This window comes from Octopus bimaculoides, chromosome 22 (genome assembly GCF_001194135.2).
Source record: "Octopus bimaculoides isolate UCB-OBI-ISO-001 chromosome 22, ASM119413v2, whole genome shotgun sequence".
NCBI classification, from domain to species: Eukaryota; Metazoa; Mollusca; class Cephalopoda; order Octopoda; family Octopodidae; genus Octopus; species Octopus bimaculoides.
The window spans coordinates 23893292-23912959 of record NC_069002.1 but is presented as its reverse complement, the minus strand read 5'-3'; the positions used below and the strand labels follow the sequence as shown (position 1 = coordinate 23912959).

The 19668-nt window shown below is 37.2% G+C and overlaps 1 protein-coding gene across 1 annotated transcript in view; it reads right to left on the bottom strand.

Moving 5' to 3' along the window:
• The window catches only part of LOC106872929 (phosphatidylinositide phosphatase SAC2), a 701722-nt gene that overhangs the window by 54869 nt on the left and 627185 nt on the right, over positions 1 to 19668 (bottom strand). The window lies entirely within an intron of this gene.

Below are 19668 nucleotides of genomic sequence, written 5' to 3'. Positions count from 1 at the left end.
GTGTGTGTGTGTGTGTGTGTGTGTGTGTGTGTGTGTGTGGGTGGGTGGGTGTGTCCGAGTGTATTCATTGCTTGCACTCAGTATTAGAGACACTGAAGTTTCTATGCCATCTCTTCCTAAATACAAATGCTACTTCATTAATCACATATGGATTTTGTCCATGTGTGTGTGTGAGATACTATAATAGGCATAAGTATGCATTTATTAATATTTAACTATATATATATTTGCATAGATACACATACATGTATGCACACATAGTAATATACCTATATTCATATCAATAGGTTTGTTCATACATACATACATATATATACATAACATCCATACATATAATATATATATGCACATGCGTTGAATGTGTGTAAATTATATAGCATACATATAAATACATGCATATATAAGGACACATACAAATATATACATATATACATACAGGTAGACACATATAAACACAAATATGCATACATATATATACACACACAAACACATACAATTATATATACATACACACTTAAATTTATGTAAACACACGCACACACATACGTATATACAGATATATTTAAACAGAATCATATACATCTTTAAACCCACTTACCCACATGCGCGTGTGTGAATGTGTGTATGTGCGTGTGTGTGTATAATTTTGTTGTGTATGTTATATATTACATATATTCTTTTTCAATTAAAGAAGATATTGATGTCATCTTGCCTACTTGCAGAATCCAATACCATAATTCATGTAGTTTCTTTCTTTCTTTCTACCCATATACATTGAGGGGAGGTAGTGAGGGGTGGGAGTGGCTTGGCTTCTTACGTGCAATTATTGGGAAATTTCTTCAAATACTTTTTACTTTTTTCTTTTACCTGTGCATTTTGCCTGAAATTCTTCGCAATACATTACAATGCAAAGCATCATCATCAGCAGCAGCAGCACTATTGTCATTGTTATCATTTTAGAATGCATTTCGAAAGAATGAAAGAAAAAAAAAAAATCTGTGATGCTTTCTAACCAGGAAAAAAACAATTTTGGATTAAATTCATTTATCAATTTACATTTAAATATATTTTTTAATACTTTTTTTGCCAATTTCTTTTTCCAGAAAATACTTTATATTGAGGGAGTAGTTTGCAATTTTCTGTTGAGTTTTTAAAAAAAAATTTTTTGTTATTATTTACTTTTTTGGCTGCATTGTCTTTTTTTTTTTTTTTTACTCTTTGCATTAAAGCAGGATTTTTATGATTTGTTAAAGCCTTTTCATAGACCATCACAGCATATATATAAATATATACATAAATATAAATATATATGTATTAGTGGGGGTGCATGTATATATGTATGTATATGTATGTTTGAGTTCACAAAGGGAAGGAAAAATAGTAAAATGTAAATATTTATTCTGTTGCTAAGATTACTCTGAGTAGTAACACTGCATAATCTTAATGCAATATACATACATGCATGCATGCATATATATATATATATATATATGTGTGTGTGTGTGTGTGTGTGTGATCTTAATCTAGTGTTCTATATGGATGAACTAAGAAAAAATACCATATGACAATATTTTTTTAAAAGCTGACAGAATCCTTAATACCCTGAGTCTTTAATATGTTTCTTAAAATTATATACATTTATATATATTTTTCATGTATTGCCATCTATTACCTCATCTTCTCCCACCCACTCTTCTATACTTTTTACCTTCCTCTAAACCAAGATTTCCCACAGACTCTGCTTCCATTCCATGTTTCCTCATCCCTTGCATTCTCCTCTGTCCTCATCTCTAACATTCTGTTACTTTCCTTTCACACACTTCTGAACCTATCCATCCAATGAACCAGCCTTGATTCTCTGTTCCTATTCTCTCTCATATTCACCCTCATGTACCCTGACCTCTTACCACCACCTTTCTATTTTAACAGATAGAGTAAGCATGTATCTCCACTACAACAACACACCTGTTCCTCTATCCTCTATCATACATTAACCCCTCAATACCTGGCACAAAGCCACCTCCCTCAATACTGCATCCCACCTCTGTTGGGAAGGGCTTGTCTTTCAAGTTACTTGTCATCCTCATTACTACTGGTGACATGGGAAGAGGACCTAATAGCACCCAGTGCACACTGTAAACTGGTTGGTCTGACGAAGGGCATCCAGCTCTTGAAATCATATTGAAGGTGACATTGGAACACAACCTGATTCTTTGGCTCATCAGATTCTAGTTGACCACCATCCAACCAATGCCAGCATGGAAGATGGACATTAAAATGTGACGATGATATAGAATCATATTTTACTTCCACTTTTCCAAGTTGGTATGGAATGGTCAAGTTGTCACAGTTCAAGTCTTCTGGTACACACACACACACACATACACACACACACACAGAGGCATGGCTGTATGATTTAGTTAACATCGTAACCACAGGCTTTTTGGGTCAGTCTGACAGTAGGATATTTTGGGACAGGGCTGACCAATGTCTTGTGAGTGGAACTGGAAGATGAAAACTGTATGGGAGCACATCCTCTGTGCGTGCGTGCGTGCGTGCTTGTGTGCGTGTGTGCGTGCGTGCATGCGTGCGTGTGTGTGTGTAAGCAGGTAGGCCAAGATTCTCATTTCTGCTACTTTGCATGAGATCTTCTGAGTAAGAGAATGTGATGTCCTGATTATGTTCCCCATGAACAATAAATACATCTTTCTTGTCTTCTTTCTCTCCCCTTCCTTCCCCCCCTCTCACCACCCATAGAGATGCTTATAACACACACACACACACACACAAACGCACACACACACATACAACATGGCCATCACCTGCTGCAATCTACTTAAAAATTTTCTTTTGAATTACCCCAACATCTCTAATCACTTCCTATCTGAAGAATAACATCAGCAACAACAACAACAACAACAACCAGCTGTGTAAAGTTTATTACATAAGCTGCCAAAGCATCGCTTGGAAATAGAGGACATGTTGAAAAGGTTCACTGTTGTGTTTCCTCTGTCCTTCCTTCTCTCTTTCTTTTCAATGCCCCCCCCCCCACTTACACCACTTCATTCCACATCAAATGATATGACACTGAATACAAGACACAAATTAAAATCTGCCATTCTCTAATCAGTGGCACCTGCAGAAAATACTATCAATATTTCCTTCAACTATACCACTACAGCCAACACGACTACCACCCACATCACCACCACCACAACAATTACAACAACAACAGAGACTGTCACCATAATTACCACAGCTGAATCTACGTTTTCTATCGTTTTCTGATTTGAAGAATTCCTGACAACAACAGATACAAAGCAATCAATGCCGTCAGCACCAACCATGTCATTGTCAACAACAGCCACCACATAGTTGCAAATGCCGTCAGCATCAACCATGTCATTGTAAATGCCAACAACAGGCACATAGCTGCCAATGTTATCCACACCGACAATACTGTTGTCAATGTTATCCACACTGATCATGCTGTTGCCAATGACAACAAGTCACACAGTTGTCAATACCGTCAACACCAACCATGACATAGTCAATGCCATCGACAACAACAACAACCACATAATTGTCAATGTCTTCAACACTAATCATGCCATTGTCAATTTCAACAACAGGTGCCACATTGTTGTCAGTGTTGTCAACATCAACCAACAACCACTACATCAACAAAAAAAAACATCATTCTGAACATCATTAACATCATCATTACTATCAACATGTACTATTATCAACAACAACAACAACAACATCAACATCTGGAACCACAACAGTAACAACATCCAGAACACAGGAAATGGAAACTAATTTTAGTATAAATAATGGTGGAAAGATGCTAAAAGAGTGAACATGATGTAGCATAACCTCGATGAGCAGCACCACACATTCAGCATCATCACCACACGAAAACCGTCATCAATGCTACTACCATTGCCACTACCTCCACCACTCAGACATGACCAGACCACAACCACATACATCACCACAGCCTCTAACGATAACAACACCATACAGTTCTATATTTAAGAGATGAGAAATTATGTACATTACTTACATTATTTACATTTGACAGATATTTGTCCTCATCCTGTTTGTTGTTAACACAACGTTTCAGCTGATATACCCTCCTGCCTTCATCAGGTGTCTTGGGAATAAGAACCCAGGTTTGAAATTTCCCCAAGACACCTGATGAAGGCTAGAGGGTATATCAGCCAAAACATTGTGTTAACAAAAAACAAGATGAGGACAAATATCCATCAAATGTAAATAATGTAAATAACAACACCATCAAAAGTTAATAAAATGGATTGGAGCTGTGACCTCTCAGTTCAGAGAAGTAGCAGTCACACAGTGTATAATGTCATTCTTTAGCATTTAAACTGGTCATACCTGGACCAAATATTCTGTTTTATGTTAACACTGACCAGATCCTGCCTTTCACGTCTGAGGAATACTCAGTCACTAAAAGGCTAAACAAGGGAAGGTAATTCATTTGATCAAACCAATGAATCCACATTGTTAAAACGAAGAAGACACCCATATTATTTAGTGTGTCCTTTTTTAAGGTGGCATGCGATTTCAGGAAGATTTGACTGTTATTTGTAGTAGGATCAACAACCAAGTAAAGGTTCCTTTAATTGCTTGTTCTTGAAGGTGATGGGGACATAGCAATAGTAATGATGGAGATGACAGGTCAAATAGTTCTATCACCAAAGGCCTATCAATTTTGACTGTCCTACATTAGGAGAGTAAGATATAATTGAGGGAGATTTGGCTGCTATTTCTACCAGTTCGAGTACTGGCTCATGACGGTCAGTTAACTGTTTGCCTGTCCTGTGTATCATATGTCTTACACAGGGACATATTTCCCTGACATCTAATAATCACATAAGATACACATTCCCAATTTGGTGGGTATTTAAATTTAACCCATTGCCTGTTCTGTGTATCACATATGATATACAAGCCATATACAAGATATATAATATACAAGGTGTCCGTGCATCATATACGATGCAAATTCCCAAATTTTTTCAATCACTACAATATCTTGAGACCAGTGAAAGGAAAGCTTTATATTACTCAAAACATATGAAACAAGGGCTGACTAAAAGCCTGAAAAACAAGAAACCTAGATGTTTAGGACAAACTTATGAAAATACTTTGGACAGGCAAAAGGCCGTATGGTGAAGTTGGGGAAGTATGTCACATTATAACCTTATTTCCAGAATATCAGTCCTTCGGTTAAACAGCCAGCAATGATCTTCTGCAATTGAAGAAATCCCCTATCCAACTCCATACTGATAAGAACATCTAACACTCTCATAGTAAAACTTTTTAGGCAGTTGTGCATTTGTTATAAGTAGATGCAGTAATGCAAGTTAACATTGCTGCAATTGTGTCAATCTGCACACCCATGCACCTGCTATCATTTTACAGCTAAGTGAATTAGTGAAACTTAAGTGACTGTCTAGTAACATAGCACTGTGTCATATGGCTTATGGGATACGAACCACTGAACGATGCTTGCTTTTAGATTTTAATGATTTCATTAGCCACAACTTTTATCTAACACATAAGTTAAAGTTTCTCTCAGGAAATAATTCACAGAACAAAGAAAAAAAAAAACCCATAATATTGTAGAATTTCTCATTTCTTTAACATTGTTCACAAATGTTTCAAACAGAACTGCAAGTATTTGTATGGTTACTTTTACTTATTTCATACGAAGAATATATAAATGGTGAGGTGGTGGTGAGAGGGGTGATGATGACAGTGCTAATATGTGATGACAGTGGGATTGGAAGGGTTCATATGTGGTGGTGGAGTAGAGCAATGTACTGTTGTAGTGTATTCATGGTGGTTGTGCTGTAGTATCTAGTGGTATGTATGGTGTTTGTGCTGCAGATGGAGACACAAATGATGAAAAAATAATCATGACCCCAAAATTAAAAGCAACTTATGAAATAGTTTATTTTCCCTCAAATACAATTTCTAGCATGTTATTATTATTATTGTTGCACATTAGCATCATTGTTATTCTTAATATTATTACTCTTTTACTTGTTTCAGTCATTTGACTGCAGCCATGCTGGAGCACCGCCTTTAGTTGAGCAAATCGACCCCAGGACTTATTCTTTGTAAGCCTAGTACTTATTCTATTGTTCTCTTATGCCGAACTGCTAAGTTACAGGAACGTAAACACACCCACCAGCATTGGTTGTCAAGCGATGGTGGGGGGAAAAACACAGACACACAAACACACACACACACATATATATACATATATATACGATGGGCTTCTTTCAGTTTCCGTCTCCCAAATCCACTCACAAGGCTTTGAACCCGGAACCATGTGGTTGGTAAGCAAACTACTTACCACACAGCCACTCCATTACAGAATCATTAAGGCAAGCAGAATCATTACAAAAAACATGCCTAGTGGACTTTTCTGATTTCAAATTCAGTCATGGACAACTTTGCCTGTCATCCTTTCAGGGTTGATAAAATACTGAGTACTGGGGTCAATTTAATCAACTTGCACCCTCGTCCAAAACTGCTCATCCTTGCACTAAAATTTGAAACCACTATTCTTATTATTAAGGCGGTGAGCCGGTAGATTTGTTAGTACCTGAGCTCAAAATCTGCCCAGGTCAACTTTTCCTTTCATCCTTTCGGGAGTCGATAAATTAAGTACCAGTTGTGTACTAGGGTTGGTATAATTGACTGCCCCCCACCCAAATTTCAGGCCTTGTGCCTATAATAGAAAGGATTATTATTATTGTTGATAATGTTGTTTAGTTAGAGACAAGCTCTGACGAAGCAGATTTAGGATTAGCCGAACCTATCCAATTTTGTTCTATATTTAAGAGATGAGGAATTATGTACATTATTTACATTATTTACATTTGACAGATATTTGTCCTCATCTTGGTTGTTGTTATAACATGTTTGGGCTGCTCTACCCTCCAGCATTCATCAGATGTCTTGGGGAAATTTTGAATCTGGGTTCTCATTCCTAAGGTATTTTTCAATGTTATTATTATTATTATTATTATTATTATTATTATTATTATTATTATTATTATACAGGTCACTGCTTGGAATCGAACTCGGAATGAGAACTCAGGTTCAAAATTTCCCCCAAGACACCTGATGAAGACTGGAGGGTATATCAGCCAAAACGTTGTGTTAACAACAAACAAGATGAGGACAAATATCCATCCAATTTTATCAAAATACCTGCAAGTAAATTATCTATTGTCATTTGCTTTTATAGGGTGAATTTTTTGATTCTAAGGAGATTTAACTGCTATTTCTAGCATGACAGGGAAATGTTTATATGATTCCTCATTGCCTTACTCTATTTAAGTAGTCAATAACTCAGAGACCCTAATTTTATGAAGCAGAACCAGTGCTTTTAGGCCCTACTGGAAGATAGAGTATTTCAAAATTCAACAGGTGAATTTCTTTTAATTATTTTGTGGGGGGGGGGGGGCTTCTGTTAAATAGTCTTATGGCCCTTCCTGGATCTCTTCTCTGGGTCTAGCACTAATGATAGTCAAATATAGTCAAATATCGCTCCTGATTGTACTAGTTAAGATATCAGATAATCAAAAGATTCTTTGGAAACATTGGTACCTGTAGATCAAATTTACCATTTCTAGATAAATCAGTGCCAATAATTGTGTGATAATGATTTTAAACAAATAATTATATGATCAAGAGTTCAAGCCAGAGTAAATCCAGTGTCTCTTGGCCATCATTTTATATAAATAACTGGTTGTTTTATGGTTTCCCCATGTTAATCTTCCATGGTTCAATGGAAAACTGTCGAGAAAAGTTTTAAGAAAAACAAAGCAAAAAAGGAATTTTTCTGACCAAAAAAGACAACAAAAACATCAATTTTAACCAAACCAAACCAAACTTAGATGTAAAATAAAAATAAAACAAAACAAAACAAACAATAGGATGAAATAAAAGAGAGACTGTTATGTGGAGATTGAAGAAATTATGAAGAAGTATTTTATGTCATTATTTTCTATTTGTGATTCCACAGACCGTTCTTAAGAAGTAAAGCTGTTATTAAGGCAGCGTGAATGGGTGACGGAGTCAAAAGGACACTTTACTAGACACATTAGCTCTTACTGATTCTGTTTATTACACTAACTACTTTACTTGCACAAGTACAAACAGTTGAAACAAGCTGAGGCTAGAACAATATCGTTGTAAAAAATAATAACATACATCAGATTCATTTATTAAGAAATACACTGGGAAAATTACTACTACTGCTGTTGCTACAACAATCTTTCCTCTTCTTTGAAGAATTTTATTTATTTTTTTTTTACTCGAGTAGTTCCAAACTCACCTTTTATGGCCTGCAATGTATACAGTTGCTTCATTTCTTGATATAAATGCTTCATGTATTTAATTAAATGTGAAAGAATAAGTCTTGTACCAAATAATGATGTCTGTTCTATTGTGTATATAAACAGATAATGTCTGGAGATTATATATACATACATGTGTGTGTGTGTGTACGGATGTAGGTATATATATATATACTTGCATATATATGCCCACACACTCATGTGTATATATATATATATATATACACACGAGTGTGTAGGCATATATATGCAGGTATATATATATATATATATATATATATATATATATATAAGCATTATTGTCATTGGTTTAACGTCCATGTTTGCATGGGCCAAACAAAATTGAAGAACACGTAACTTCTAAGATTACTGTTTAAGACAGTTGTACATCTCTGTAACAAGTAGATGCAGCAGCACTGTCTGGTAACATAAAGCATTGCTTTTATTGCTCATACCTGTGCGTCCAGACACATGGTTTTCACTTTAAAGATAAGTGAATAAGTGAAACTTAAGTGGCTGTTGCTGATGGTATATGAATGGGTAAATAATGCCAAGCTTTTTATTTTAATGATTTCGTTAGCTGCAACTTTCATCTAACACATAAGTCAAAGATACTCCCAGGAAATAATTCAGAGAACAAAGAAGAAAAGCACAAAATATAGAATTTCTCATTGCTTTCACATTGTTCCCGAACGTTTAAAACAGAAATGCAAGTATTGAAGTTGTCACTTTTACTTATTTCATACTTAGAATATATTATGCGTAACTTACCCAAAACACCCGTTGTTGAAAGTAAGATGCTGGCATAGGAAAAGTTGCTTATTCCTACCTGTCCAGGTGTTAATTGAACCAGACAGGCCAAATTGAATGCCAAATTAAATAATTTAACTTTGAAGTTATTTGAGCTTCAGTAATAAATATAATGAAATGATTAAAAGACAACATTTGCTATTTTGGTATATTCCTTGAGAAAATTGGTCTTCAGATTACATCAAGTTATACTGATGAACACTAAACACTGACAAGAATGCCAGAATGTGCTACTAATGCCAAATATCTTTTCAACTCATCTACCTTGGTGTGAAGAACAAAAAATGAAATTAATCTTTAAGAAGTTATCAAACTGCCAAACATCTGTTGCTAGAATACCTGCTAATGCTGTCTGATGTGTAGAGAATATTATACAAAGAAATAGTCTCTCTCCTGCACTTTCTCTCTTGTTTAAATTGGTCAATCCTGGCTAAAACAATATTAATCAAGTATCTGGTAAAATATCCACAGACTTAAAGATAACTAGTAATATGAACAAGTTGAAAGGAAATCAAAAATTGGTTTTCATTCTAGAAATTTGTGTACAATACAAACCCACATGAATTGCATTCCAGAAGTTTTGAGACTTTTTTTAGGAGTGACAGTTATAACTATCCCAGATTATTGTAATTTTAATATATCATTGACATCTCTAAGTTGTTTTGATATGGTTGCTCTTCAGGCCAACCACTGAGTGAATACCACCATGCAAAGCTGCAATGAGCTGGTCATGTCACAAGATTCACAGACAATCGGTGGAGCTGGGCAGTTGTTGAGTGGTACCTGCATGAACAGAAGTGACCACTCAGAAGATCTCCAATCAGGTGGGAAGATGATTTAAGAAAGATGTTTAGAACAATGTGGAGGAGAATGGTGAGAGCACGAGTGGAATGGAGCAAATACCGTGGCTAGTGGAGCTGACTCACCACCAGACAGCCTAGCTGATCCAGGTGATTTTTAATAAGTATACATCTAATAAGCTGACCTGCCACCAACTTTTCTTTATTCCAGATAAAAGGAAACTTCTGTAACAGCCCATATAATACACCCTACGAAACCCTGCTTGTTATGGCTGACTAGTTTTGTGGAATGCTGTCAGGATGTGAAGACAATTTGGAAGCTTGCTAAGCAATTGGGTTTTGTGTTCAACTGGGCATGGATTAACTTGTATGAGCTGAGCATGTTTTTTCCTTCCTGGTACAAGAGGTTTAAAGAGGTAGAGAGGAGGTGAGTGTGGGAAGGAGAGAGACATTACAGCCAATTGAAAAAATTCACAATTATCAGGATGAAACTGTTTGTCTATAAAGACAATAAGCATACAGTTCTGAGTTGACGAGGCAACTCTACACAGAATTATTCATAAAGATCTGAACATGCCGAAAACTTGAACTTCGTTCCAAGGGTGGTCAGAGATGAACCGAAGGAAATAAGCATTGGTGACAGAAGGGAAATGGTTGAGCTTATTATCTCCAATCTAAGATTACTTTAGTCTCTGGTGATCTGTGATGAAAGCTGGGTGTAATGTTATGATCCAGAGACCAATAGACAGAGTGCCCAATAGAAGTATCCTCACTCATCCAGATCCAAGAAGGCCAAGGCAAAACAAGGCCACCATGATGATCCCTTTTACAACCACAAGGCCATCATCTACATCCATTGGGTTCCCTCTGGCCAAACAATCAACAATGAATACATTGTGGAGGTTCTGAGGGAGTTCAGGAAGAAATTTTCTTTTTGCAAAAGACCAAGGCTCTTCCACTCAGGTTGGTGGCATCAGCACCAGAACAACACACCAGTCCACAGTTCCATCTTGGTAACCAACTACTTGAAAGAGATGGGCATCAAAACTGTCCCTCACCTTCCCCATAGTCTAGACCTTGCTACCTGTGACTTTTGGTCATTCCTCAAGCTGAAGGAGAACCTTGGGCAGTAATCTTAACAGCATTGAGAAGATGGAGGCTGTGAGAACAACTTCACTTTGGAGGACTTTTAAGGGGTCTTCGTGAAGTAACTGACATGCAGAAAATGCATTGAAGTTAAAGGATCCTACTTTGAAGGAGAATAGAGTTTTGTATTTGTTTGAAACGAATCTGTCTCTCCTGAAGAAGTCTCAAGCCTTCTAGAATATGGCAGCTATACACTAATTTTTAGCCCTATTGCGGTTGTGAGTCTTCATCCTTAACCACAAACAGTGGTTAAACTGAACAACACTACAGCAAGGTGCACATCAGCTTGGTAAGAAAAAGACACCACCTTTGAGACCTGGCTGACATTTCATCTAAAGATGTAGCTTGACCTCAGCAGAATTTGAACTCAGAACAGTGCAATGGGCAAAATACTGCGAAGCATTTCGCCCAATGTGTTATGGTCAACTGGAGAATCTTAACTGTTTCTGCCTATAGAGCACCTTCCAGTAGATAACAACGTAGTTGATTTGATTTTATTGTGGCAGACTTGTATGTTACCCCAGCCAGTGTAATAAAATGTTTGATGTGCTTTGTGGTTGCGAACCCCACCCTCAATCTCTATTTGTGTATGATGAGAGAGGAGACATGTAAAGTACTGATGCACCAAATGGTAAAGTGACAAATGCTCGTATTGCACAAAAGCAATCTTTTACTGTATTAAGCCATTATTTTGATAGATACAGCAATCCTTTTTTGAATACAAGTGATAGAAATATCAAGGGAAAAGAATTTCGAAATGAAAATGAGCAGGATATCAGATTTGAAAAGAATAACAAGATACAAATATATTCCAAGTGAACAAATGTAATAGGAGCAAGTGTGGCGATGAGGTAAAGAAACTTGATTCCCTGTCAAGTTGTCTTGGGTTCAGTCCCACTGTGTGGCACCTTGAGTAAGTGACTTTTATTATAGATAAAAGCCTTGTGAGTAGACGGAAACTAAACGAAGTCCATCGTGTGTGTGTGTATGTATGTATGCATATTTGTGTAACCTTGTTGTGATGGTTGTAAATGAGCATCATCATCATACACGTGAGGTTGTTAGCTTCCAGTCTTTCGTGAAAATCATATCTACTTTAGGGGAAATATTATTTTAACTGGAAACAGGCGAGGTTTGATGACAGGAAGTGCATCTGGGGGTAGAAAATCTACCCCAGCAAATCCTGTCTGACCCATGCAAGCATAAAAATATCAGCATTAAATGATGAGGATAAAATCCATACTTTTGATCATCAGAATTCATACGAGTGGGTCTTGAAAAGTTCCTGACCTTAAGCATATTGTGAAAGGCCTGGTTGGAGGTCCAGCCTTCCAAGTCCTTTTACTAAAGGACTGTTGTAATAAGTGTGTGAATCAGAGAGGAGAATATGTTGGATAAAATCATAATTAACTGATCCTCCTCTATTTTCTTTTACCCAAAGCCAGGAACTTTTCAGTACTCCCTCGTACACTACAAACTATATACCAATGCTATATACCAGCCATATGACCCTTTATGTGCCATTCCATATTCTAAGGCATATCACAAAATAAAAAAGAAAATAAGGGACATGGAAAGTCAACAGATATTTCAGAAGGGTCTCTTATATGTATACTCACATATAATCCTTATATTTCATTCTTTGTCAGCAAACATACCTATAAAACATTCTAATAGTTGACTGTTAATGTTCTGGTGACTTTTATTAAAAACTCACACCTGTCAGGATGTTGTAAGAAGGAATTTTCATTTGTCATTAATAACAGTGTAATCAGTTCAGTTCTATATTTAAGAGATGAGGAATTATTTACATTATTTACATTTGACAAATATTTGTCCTCATCTTGTTTGTCGTTAACATGTTTCGGCTGATATACCCTCCAACCTTCTTCAGGTGTCTTGTGGAAATTTTGAACCTGGGTTCTCATTCCTAAGGTATTTTTCAATGTTGTTATTATCATTATTATTATTATTATTATTATTATTCAGATCACTGCTTGGAATCGAACTCGGAATCTTGGGGTTAGTAGCCTGCACTCTTAACCACTACTGTCTGCTTAGGAGGTTGTTGTGTCCTAATGATCTGTTAAGCGACAACTACCCCGAAAGTATATTATCCACTCCAGTTATGAAGAAGAGAGAGGATTAGGCCAATACACTGTCCACCCTATGTGAAAGGCCTCTCCGAAAAGATACAAAAGATATGCGGCCCATATGACATCAGGACAGTATTCAAGAGTAATACAACACTTCGCAAATATCTCCTTCGAGTAAAACCACCAATAGAAGAGAAAATGACCAAAGACCGCAACTGTGGTAGGTTATACAAAGGCGAAACATGCCATCCCCTCAAAATAAGGGTAGATGAACAAAGATGTGACACGAGATATTGATAAATTGAGTATAGCTGATCATGTATGGAAAAATGGAGACCACCTCTCCTTGTGGGATGAAGTGAAAACAATAGACAGAGAACACCACTGGAAAATATGAAAACTAAAAGAAGCAGCACGTATGCTAGAACACAACAACCTCCTAAGCAGTCTGAGTGCAGATATGAGCAGCATATGGGAACCGGTACTAAGGAAGGATGGGAGAATATTAGATTTATAAGCCCTAAAATTAACTTCATAATTGCCCACAGGCATATGGCATAGTGATTGAGAGTGTGGGCTACTGACCCCAAGATTCCGAATTTGATTCCAAGCAGTGACCTGAACAATAATAATAATAATAATAATAATAACATTGAAAAATATCTTAGGAATGAGAACCCAGGTTCGAAATTTCCCCAAGACACCTGAAGAAGGCTGGAGGGTATATCAGCCGAAACGTGTTAACGACAAACAAGATGAGGACAAATATCCGTGTAATGTAAATAATGTAAGTGTAATCAGTTATTGAAAAACTTGTGAGTTTGCATCAGCTACAAGGTTCTCATTAAATAAAATATCCAGTCGCAAGAAATGTTCAGTTTGTGTACTAAGAATTCTTTTTCTACATAAATAAATTACCTGTTCTTTAACTTAATGTTTGGTAGTGCTTATATCTTCTGCTTCTCTTGCACATTTATGTTTTTATAGATGGCAGTTCACTTGATACACAATTCTATTCATTAATATTCAATCTACATAGAACTGATTATCTTTGTATGCTAATGGCAACACTTTGCATCTATAAGATAAATAAACATTGCTGTTAGTGCAGACATAGCTATGTGGTCAAGAAGCTTGCTTTGTAAACATGTGGTTTCGGGTTTTCATTCTGATGTATTTTAAAATACTTTTCTTGAGTCCTGTGACTCATAAGGATGGTTATCTGGTTTCCAGATCATCATCACCATCATCATCATCGTTTAACGCCTGTTTTCCATGCTGGCATGGGTTGGACGGTTTTGACTGGGGACAGGCAAGCCAGGAGGCTGCATCAGGCTCCAATCTGATCTGGCATGGCTTCTTCAGCTGCCCTTCCTACAGCTGCCCTTCCTACAGATGTCCTTCCAAACGCCAACCACTCCCAGAGTGTAGTGGGTGTGTTTTACATGCCACTGGCATGGGAGCCAGTCAGGCAGCACTGGCATCAGCCACATTCAGATGGTGCTTTTTACATGCCACCAGCACAGGAGCCAGTCGGGGCAGGGGTGCTGACATCGACCACATTCGGATGATGCTTTTACGCATCACCAGCATGGGGAGCTAGTCAGGCGGCACTGGCAATGATCCACGCATGAATGGTGCTTATTGCATGCCAAGTAATCTCGATCATAACATTCACCTTGAAAAGGGCGCTAGCCCATTGCAGGGATCAATATCAGCTATATTGAGGAGAGGGGACATGTCGATCACATTGCCCATAGTACTTGACTGGTACTTTATTTTATTGACCTTGAAAAGATGAAAACTAAAGTTGACCTCAGTGGGATTTGAACTTAGCATTTCTTCCAACATGCTAATGATGTTTGCAACCTTGTCCTAGTGTATGGCAAGTGTATTTTATGACAGCATCAAACTGACCCAGGTTTTGTAAGTGAAATTTGGTAGAAGGAAACTGTAAAGAAGCCCATAGTATACCCCAGCCAGTACACTGTAAAATAGTTGGTATGCATTAGAAAGAGTATCCAGCCATAGAAACCATGTCAAAAGTGTGACATTAGAGTAAGAAGTGGGCCGCTGTCCTAATGCATCTTATGAAATCATCTAACCCATGCCAGCAGAGAAAAATGGACGTAAAATTACAATGGTTGTTTGAAGAAGAATTGGTGGTTATGATATTGGTAATCCAGTGTTTGAATGAGTGTGTATGCATGTGTATGTGTTGATGCATGTGTGCACATGTCTCTGTGTCTTCATATATTGACATTATATATGAGAACTGGAGATGATTGTTACATATTCTGTAAGCAATACCTTAGTGGTTTTGAACATTTCAAAGTGTAAAGTTCAATGAAAGGAAAAACAGTTTATTAAAAAAAAAAAAAAAAACGTTGGCAACAGGAAAAGCATCCAGCCATTGAACACTGCTATTGTGAGTTTCATTCACCTCATACCAGCATGGAAAAATTGGATGTAAAGACAATGATGGTCATTACAGAAATAGTATAATAGATTTATTTTTCCAACTAATGCATCTATAAGGCAGAGGTGGTCACATTAGGGTTAAAAGAGAATCAAGAATAAAGGCCAGAGAAACACAGGCTCTGCAGTAAAATAACATAGTTTTTGTTAAAAGGATGATGGTGGATGCTTGAGCGACTCTTACTTTTCTATTTATTGTAGAGTGTGGAGGCGCATGGCATAGTGGGTTAGGGCATTGCACTTAGGATCTTCAGGTCGTGAGTTCAATTATAGAGTGGGGAGCGCATTGTGTTCTTGAGCAAAACACTTCATTTCATGTTGCCCCAGTCCACTTAGCTGTAAATGGATAACCCTGCAATCGAATAGCCTTCTGGTGTGGGGGAATGTTGGCCTGCTTGCCAAATCAGCAAGGTGACATTCAAAAGCTAAAATGATGCAAAACACATTGTGACCAGTGAATTATAACGACATCCAATAGATTGGTTCATCATGGGATTTCTAATTTTGATAGGGAAACTGTGTAGAATATTTGCTGTGTAAATTGTGTTTTGGGTGAGGAAACTAAATAGGATTTGCATTGTGAAGGTAGTGTCACTAAATTGAAATACCCTCCCAGATTTGCAATGTTGTACCAAGTCAGTCTCTGTTTTGGCATTTCAAGATCTTCAGACAGTAAATTCTTTTAACACTTTACCATTTAGATTATTCCATCTAATGCAGAGGATCTCAAACTTTTGGGCCACTGCCCCACTCATGGCTACATAATACCCCCAGCGCCTCCACTCTTATTTTTATTTTATATTTTACTAATTTATAAATACTATGAATAAATTGATATTTAATAGAATATCAGATAATTTGTAAACAATACTATAATAATATTATATGCAGGTGGCATGTAAAAAACACCTTTTGAGCATGGTTGTTGCCAGTCCTGCCTGACTGGCCCTTGTGCTTGTGGTATGTAAAAGCACCCACAACACTCTTGGAGTGGTTGGCGTTAGGAAGGGCATTTAGCTGTAAAAACTTTGCCAGATCAGATAGGAGTCTGGTGCAGGCTTCTGGTTCACCAGTCCTCAGTCAAACCGTCCAACCCATGCTAGCATGGAAAGCGGACATTAAACGACGACGACGATGATGATGATGATGATGATGATGGTGATAGCGTTCCCCAGTCCACTACCTTCCTCTCAACACCTCCTTTTTCTCTACCGTCCCCCACCCACTGTACCTTAGGCACCAGTGTCCACCTGGACCATCTCAATGCCCACCGGGGGGGGGGGGAGCACCCACTTTGAGAACATGTGATCTAATGTAATACTTATTCACATAGTTTTGAATTACCCATGCATTATCTTATAGCCTTGAAATTTCAATCATGTGATCATTTATTTTTAGAATGACATTGTAGGGTAGGTGTGAGACACTGAATATGGCCAATCTCAGCATTAAACAAGCAGAATATTTAGGCCAGATGTGGTCAGTTTAAGTGCATGAAGGCAGAGCCAGGAATGTACAAAAGAAGAGTAAGAAGGAAGGGCAGGTGTGAAAAGAAAAAGTGGGATTCAAATTAATTGGTCAAATGTAATCCCTATTTATCCACATTGTTTTGAATTAATCATGGATTATCTCATAGCTTTGAGATTTCAATGGTGTGATTGTTTATTTTTAAAATGCCTTAGTAAGATAGGTAAGAGAGAGAGAGGCCAGTTCTGGGCGATTTGACAATAAAACAAGTAGAATATCTGTACCAGGTATGGCCAACTGAAATGTTAAAAGTTTAAAGATCAGTAAATCTGGAAATATGAAAGCATGTGATCTGGTGGTAAAGGTATTCGACTTATGATCACAATGTCATGGGTTCAGTTCCTAAATAGGGCAGTGCATTGTATTCTTGATCATGGCACTCCATGTCATATTACTCCAGTCCACTTGGCTGTAAAAGTGTACCAGCACTGACACCATGCAAAAGATAAAAAAAAAACATTCCCCACTGTAAAGTGATTGGCATTAGGAAGGGCACCTAGACTTAGAAACCATGTGTAAAATGAAATGCATGAACATGATGTAGTCCTATGATATATCTAGACAAGCAACACCTTTAAATATACGCAGAGTCCAACCATGGCAAGCCATCCATCCAAACCATTCCAGCATGGAAAAATGGATGCAACACGATGAACTGGAAAATGTTTTGTGTGATTTGTATATTTTAGTTGTTTCAGTCATTGGCCTGTGGCCATGCTGGAGCACTGCCTTGAAGGGTTTCAGTCAAACAAATCAATGCAGGTACTTAGGTTTTAAGCCTGGCACTTATTCTATCGATCTCTTAGGCCAAACTGCTAAGTTATGAGGGCATAAACCAACACCAGTTGTTGAGCGGGGAAGAAGGGACACACACACACATACACATGATAGGCTTCCACATAGTTTCCATTCTCCAATTCCACTGTCTGGCATTGTTTGATGCAGGGTTATAGTAAAAGACACTTGAGCAAGGTACCGTGCAGAGGGACTGAACCCCAAACCATGTGCTTACTAAGCAAACTTTTTAACCACACAGCCGTGTCAGCTTCTAATTACTGTTGTTATTGTTAATTTCTAAATTATAAAATCTGTGATTTAAGCTATCTTTCTCACATCATTCTAGTCATTCTTCCATGAAAATAGTAAAAGAAAAACAAAAACCCCACCAAAACAACAAAAAGCAAAATGTTGCTTTATAATTTGTTTATACAAAATAATAAAAAAAAACTTTTAAAAAAATTTTGAAGTTTTTAAAAGAACCAAAAAAAAAACAATGATAATTTATGATTTCTATTAGAATTAGATGTGAACTGATTAACTAGAATAATTATCAGAAATGTGATTTTTTTTAATGTTTTTTTTTTAATTTATTTCCCAAATGATATTGATTATTTTTCTGTTATTGTTGTTATTTAACCACAATTATTTAACAAGACAATTCTGATGAAGCAAAGCTCCTTTGATCAAAGGTATTCCATCCATGACGGTCTCTTCTGTTTTGTATATCTGGGGCTGCATTGTCTGATCTCTCCTTCCCCTTTATTGTCTCCATGTTAAATCCCCAACGACTGCTCTCTTCATTATCTGCTCATCTTTCACTCTTCACCCTCTCCACTGTAACCCAACACTTAACAAGGAATGGCATTTGATTCGTTATATCCAATGTCTCCAACTTCACCCATCGTCACCTCTCTTCTGTCACGATGCCTGTGTAATGGATTAATGGTACTCTATCTGTCCATATCCAGTATTCTGCCAACTAATGATAGTGACATAGAGTATGCAACAGAAATGGCAATACCTTACTTTTTTCAGTTCACGAAGCAGGTTTCTTATTACTCAGACATACCTGCGTCTATAGGCACAGCCACACCTGTGCCTCTATATATATTATACAGGCACCAACATATACTATTTTACTGGTTTCAGTTATTTTGACAGTGGCAATGCTGGAGCACTGCCTCTAGTCAAACAAATTGACCCTAGGACTTATTCTTTGTAAATCAAGTATTTTTTCTATCGGTCTCTTTTGCTGAACTGCTAAGTTATGAAAATGTAAACACACCAACATTGGTTGTCAAGCGATGGTTGGGAGACAAACACAGATACATGCACAAATATATATAAACATGTGATGGGCTTCTTTCAGTTTCCGTCAACCAAATCCACTCACAAGGATTTGGTTGGCCCGAGGCTATAGTAGAAGACACTTTCCCAAGGTGCCACACAGTGGGACTGAACCTGAAACCAAATGGTTACAAAGTAAGCTTCACACACTACACACAACAGTGCTGAGAAATAATAACTCAAAACCAGATTCACAAATTCTCTCTCTAAATTCTAAATCTCAGAAAAAGCTTGGAGTGAAGCAGAATTAGATTTGGCAAAGCTACTCCACCACCA